At 38.9% G+C, this 6,000-nt stretch overlaps 1 protein-coding gene across 7 annotated transcripts in view; it reads right to left on the reverse strand.

Annotated features, from left to right (window-relative positions):
* The window catches only part of lpp (LIM domain containing preferred translocation partner in lipoma), a 231,385-nt gene extending 227,559 nt beyond the window's left edge, over nt 1-3,826 (reverse strand). For 3 of the 7 annotated variants that reach the window (XM_074636656.1, XM_074636655.1, XM_074636659.1), the window contains exon 1: nt 3,648-3,826. The gene's annotated coding sequence lies outside the window, so the exon portion shown is untranslated. Of the gene's footprint in view, nt 1-2,676; nt 3,308-3,445; nt 3,576-3,647 lie in introns of those variants that run through there. The other 4 variants (XM_074636661.1, XM_074636658.1, XM_074636660.1 and 1 more) reach the window with 3 other exon arrangements.
* Nucleotides 3,827-6,000: the final 2,174 nt, after the last annotated feature.

A 6,000-nucleotide genomic window follows, 5' to 3' on the forward strand; every position in this document is an offset into this window, starting at 1 on the left:
AACATTCAAGTGTTTGGTATTTTTACTTGATAATAAATTACTGAAATGATTAACCAATTACTTGTTGATTAATAATAATTTAACTAACTGTTTCAGTGTGGTTAAGTTTAGTAGTAGCCGTTTAGTGTGGTATTTTGACTAGAATATATCATTAATATACTTGATTGAGTTTGTCTAATAACGATGTCAGTTTGTTAGGTACATAATTATCAGACACATATTGATTTGTGGTTGACAAATCGGTTTGCTCAGTGACTTACATCAAGTACACTAGCAACAAGAGATGAAGCTTTCTTGGGACGGCAAAAGCACAGGACAGAAGTATACTTTGTAAACAACACTTGTCTTTACTCTGAATTTAGTTTCAGATGTAGTAGGAGTTGTGACAATGAAGTGTGACTCCTACATTACTTTTTTTTGTAATCCACATGGATTGAAGTAAAAGACAGATAACAGTGTTGTTGTGCAAACCAGCCTACTACATGTCACACCCTACCTGAGAGCACAGCAGACATTTTAAGCGGGCACTGACATGTCCATGTTTTGCCCTGTATGGTGTCTCGAGCGTCTGGTGTCATTATCTGTTCAAATGAATATAAACTTGTTTTCCTGTAACATGAGTATGTGACCGTTTTCTGTGATCTGTGCATATTTTGTAGAAGTTAAGCTCTTTAACACTTTATAAAATAATAAAACATTATTGTTTTTTTGTGTTCAAGAGTCTTAGGTCAGTCACAAACCCAAACTTTTGACTCCTTCCACCTACATTAAAGGCTGTTGCACTGCCGAAAGAGAGAGAAGGAAACAGTATGATGTCTGAGAAACACACAGGTATTGTACAGCTAAGTGGTCCCTGTGTCACTAGTAGGGCCGCACAATTAATCCATTTTATTAAAATCGCAATATGGTCTACTACAATTTTTTAAATCGCAGGATGAGGAGGAAAAGGTGAAATGACCTATATCGTGATAGAAGATTTTGTCCATATCGCCCAGCCCTATATAAAAATAATAAATATTGGAAAGAAGCATCAAGAATATACGTTTGTTTTTTGTTTGTTTTTTCATTCAAGTTGAATAAATTAAGCAAGGAGATATGTCCTTTCTGGCTACCATCTTTGTTTGGATTAGGAAAAAGAGGTGAAACTTAGGAAAATGGATAGAAATCTTTTTTTATCATGGAGCAGATGGAATATTTTTTCATCCAGATGATCAGAAGAGTCTGAGTTTTCAGAGAACAGCAAGTGGTGTTAAATGACCTTCTGGTAAAGATTCCCCGCTATCTGCAGATCAAATGTTATAGTAATACATATCTTCATTGTTGGTACTAATAGGCCACATTTACAATAGATTATAGAGACGCATACTAGTGTCTGGTTGTGGTAACACTCACTCAGGTGACACTTTGTGAAAGCCCACTGTCTTTACATCTCACTCTACCCTGAAACTGTTCATTTTGAGTCTGGGAAACTGCTGCTGTTCCTTCCAGAAAAAGGCCATCCTCATTAAAATAATACGAACAGTAGAATAACTTGACTAAACCTACCAGGGGGGCCCGGGCTCAAAGGCAGTTGAGGCACTCATCTTTTAACTTTAACATCATCAACGCTGTCAAACGAGTCCTTTTTAACCAGACAGTTCCGTTTAATGTTGCCTGAGTCAAAAATGTGTCGGAGCGACGCAGATGTATTCGGTTTGATGACAGCACTCTCGGGGGACCTTGGTGTTATTGGTTTGAAACATCTAAGTCAAAGTTTGAATTCAGTCTTTTAAAGAAGAAAGTGAGACTCAGTTTTCACGTTAGTAACATTTTATGGCAGAACAATATCTATAGTCTGGACCAAGGTTCTTTTCTCTTCTCACAGAAGGTGAAAATTGACAATGTTAAATCTACATGAGGGAGCTGCTCAGTAAGTCATCTGTGTGTGACTATGACCCATGTAAAGCTTTAGAGGAAATATTGAAGCATGAAGCAAAACATACACGCATTCACACAAAACTAAGTAACATTTGATACGAATAAATAAGGTTACCTAGAAGTTAATGGGAAAGTGTCCTTTTCTGGGATATTCAGCGTGGATAACATTTAACTTATCTCACTTCATTCAGACCGGTCTTTGGTAACATGTTTTCGCATGGTAAAGTGGTCAAAAATGTGTCGGAGCAACGCAGATGTATTCGGTTTGATGACAGCACTCTCGGGGGACCTTGGTGTTATTGGTTTGAAACATCTAAGTCAAAGTTTGAATTCAGTCTTTTAAAGAAGAAAGTGAGACTCAGTTTTCACGTTAGTAACATTTTATGGCAGAACAATATCTATAGTCTGGACCAAGGTTCTTTTTTTCTTCTCACAAAAGGTGAAGACAACTGAAATGTTAAAGCTACATGAGGGAGGTGTTTAGGAAGTCATCTGTGTGTGACTGTGACCCATTACAGGAAATATTGAAGCATGAAGCAAGACATACATGCATTCACACAAAACTAAGTAACATTTGATACGAATAAACAATGTTAGAATACTCCATCATACCTAGAAATTAATGGGAAAGTGTCCTTTTCTGGGACATTCAAATTGGATAACATCTAACTTATCTCAAGGAGGAAGACAGTAACTTCATTCAGACATGTCTTTGGTAACATTTTGTTGCATATAAAGTGGTCAAGATACAGCATTTACCTGGCATGGGTCTGTCAGGGCTTGTTGAAGTAAATTAAGACTTAGGTGGAGACCGGTGTGGCGTGCCTGGGCTTTTTATGTCACAAATCAAGGATTTGATGCTTTCCTGCCTTTTCTTTTCATCCAAACCAGGGTTCAAAGTATACTGTAGGCCTGCACAGTACGCTAAAGTTACTCCTTTATGGACCGAAACAAACGTAGATATGCAATGACTTCTAAAACTCCAGTGGAAACACGAGTCCCAACTACTGAGCAGAAAGCACAGTTCTCCTCTAATGTTACAGACCGTCATCAAACTATTTCAACAACGTTATGAATCGATGCTGTCAGTTCACACGTTATGAATCGATGCTGTCAGTTCACACGTTATGGGGGCAACATGGTTCTCTTAAACGACGACGCTAAAACTAGCAAACCCTTCGGCTAAGACTAGCAAACCCTTCCTTAGCTCCCAGTTGTTCGTGTAACGGGACACTACGGTAAATGGACGCTTATGAGTGTGCTGAAGTGAAGTTCGGCGAAATATTAGTGAGAGGGGCTCTCATGTTCTCTCATGTCCTCCGGGGACAGTCTGTCTTCCGCATTGCTCAGCAGCAGAGCTCTTGGCTAAAACCAGAGACCAGAGTCCCTTTAGACTAAAGTTGACGGCTCACAAAGTGTTTTGTTCACCGCCTGACTGAGCCTAGCTCAGCAGCAGCTAGCGACATGTTAGCTGTGTTTCTGTTAGTATTAGAAGCAGCAGCAGCAGTGCTACCGTACCGTATCGTACCGTGTGAGTCCACGCCCTCAGAGTGAACTCAGTCCGAGCTACAGTAACATTCACATTGTAGCCTAACAAGGCCGAACAAAGTGAAGACGAGCTCCTCCAAGCCGGTCTTATCAGTCAGACATTAAAGTACAACAGTTGAAACCCAGCCGATAGTCGCAGAGCAGCTTTCAGCGCTAGAAGAGAGCTCCAGAGTTTCACTTACCTCGCTTTCTAGGAAATAGCACAGAGGTTGAAATCCCACCAAAAACACTGAAACTTCTTCATCCAGATTCTGGGAGAGTTGTAGGCAGTGACGTCACGCTCTGAAATTCCAGCCGTCTCAGTGAGTTGAGAGCTTTGAGAGGTTTCAGAGGTTTGCCCATGTAAGGCAGCAGGCCAGCCGCGGTGTCACCGAGCCACGGGATCACGGCCACTTTATACACTGATGGATAGAACAGGACAAAATGCACAGTAACATGAAAGCACTTTCCCCTTTTTTATAAGATAAACCCTATATGACAGATTTTGATAACTAATCGTGATATTAACTGAAACATATAAATAATTATATTTATATAAGTATGCACACCTGCAAAATGTCATCTAATTAAATAGCCATACAATAAATAGCCTAAAGTATATTAACATATAGCACAGAAATAGTCAACTTTAACACAAATAAAACAGAAACATATTAAAATCTAATGTATTACAACTTCACCTCAAACTACAGACTCACAAATTACCACAAAACTTAATCAACACTTCTCTGACCATGTCAGTAATAAAACGTTACAAGAGTCACCTAACACACTGCAAGAAAAGACTCACACTGTGAACTACTAAATGCCACTTAATTCAGATTAGGACTATATTTTCAGCCAGGACAGACTTTTGTTGTGTGTTATGCTAGCCCAGTCGCACAGCAGTTCATGAAATAGTTACGAAATGTAATGTACTGAATCGTGTACGTAGACACAAATTTAATTTTTTTTTCATGATGGTCAGAACAAAATCAATTCATATGTGTAATCCACGTAATTGTGACCCGGGAAGTAAAAAGAGCGGCGAAAGCCGTGGAGGGAGGAGGTTGGGGTGGTTCGTGTCCCATGTGATACCACATGTCAAAGTCAATTTATTTGTCACGTAACTTCTGTACGTAAGTAACAGCACTTCCGGAGGTATTTGAACTCAAACCACGACCTTTTCCAAAAGCTAACTAAGTAGGTTTTGTCACGTAACTTCCGTACTTAAGTTTCGCCACTTCCAATGTTATTTAAACCCAAACCACGATCTTTTCCTAAACCTAACTAAGTACTTTTGTAGCATAAGCCTAACAAGTCTATCTTTTTCTAAGCCTAACTAAGTAGTTTTATTTTTGAAATACTGGAGCAGAAATTGACACGTGTTGCTGGAAATTCGTAGGAAAATGCACAAAAAATACGTTGTTGAAAGTTGTGCTGAGCATAACGAAATAAAGGGAAATTCGTGAGACCGTGAGACTGTGTTGGTTACGCTGTATTTGTTTGACTTGTATTATAAACTTTAATAATGCATGGCTTTTTAAAGAAATTCAGTTTGTTTCATATCATGTGCAGCATGTGAGTCCAAATTTCCATATGGGGACAATAAAGTATAACGTATCATATCATATTGTATCGTATCGTATTATAAGAATGTGTGGTTTTTTTTCAAGGTATCCTGCTGAACCAACACATGATAATTGAAATTGTAAAGTGCTGGCTCAAAAGGAAGCAGCTCAGCAAGTGTTTCAGTAACAGAGCACTCATCCAATGAGGTGTGAATTGACACATGCTGTAATCAGAACAGATTCCAATTCATACACTGTGTGTGGCATGCTGCAGCACCACTGTGAGTTGTCATGCACTGTCTATCTTCTGGAACCACGAGAGGGTGGGCGCTTGTTAGTGTTTCCACTTCAACTTGGCAGTGTGTCTCCTTTATTAGCTAGTTTTGTTTATAGTTAATATTGAAATATTACTTGCCATATATTCAAGTATTGGATTTACGTACAAACAGTAGTGAAGGTAATTCTGGCTTGAATATTAGAATCACACAACCACGTAAGAAACATGCATGCTTGCAATACATGTGTAGGCTTATGTGCCACTGGCAGTGTCAGCAAAATGACATGTCGGCCTACTGCTCCTGTACCTATCAAATAGCAGCAGGTCACAAAAGGTCAAAAGGTTTTCCTCTACTTATGGTTTGCAAGCTTCCTTAGCATGCATGCACTGCAAATGTGAACAAGGCCTTAGTGCTTGTATACTGTTATGGTCACAGTCAACAATTTGTTTAAGGTTTCCATAGTTGATGGTTTCTGTGTTACATGTTGAGGAAGTGAAATGTATTTCTATGGGTATGGTGATTAATATGAGCTGAAAGGACCTCCACAAAAGTTTGTAGAGTAACACTACAGTGTTTTTACACTCTGTCTTACAGTATATACAGTATGGAATGACAGTGATTTAAGGGGTTTAACAGCAGATTGTTGGCTTTAATCAACGGATCAATAGCCACAGTGGTTGAACATTTTTTAAAGTAAATTTTAGTCG

This window comes from Sebastes fasciatus, chromosome 5, assembly GCF_043250625.1.
Source record: "Sebastes fasciatus isolate fSebFas1 chromosome 5, fSebFas1.pri, whole genome shotgun sequence".
Classification (NCBI taxonomy): Eukaryota; Metazoa; Chordata; class Actinopteri; order Perciformes; family Sebastidae; genus Sebastes; species Sebastes fasciatus.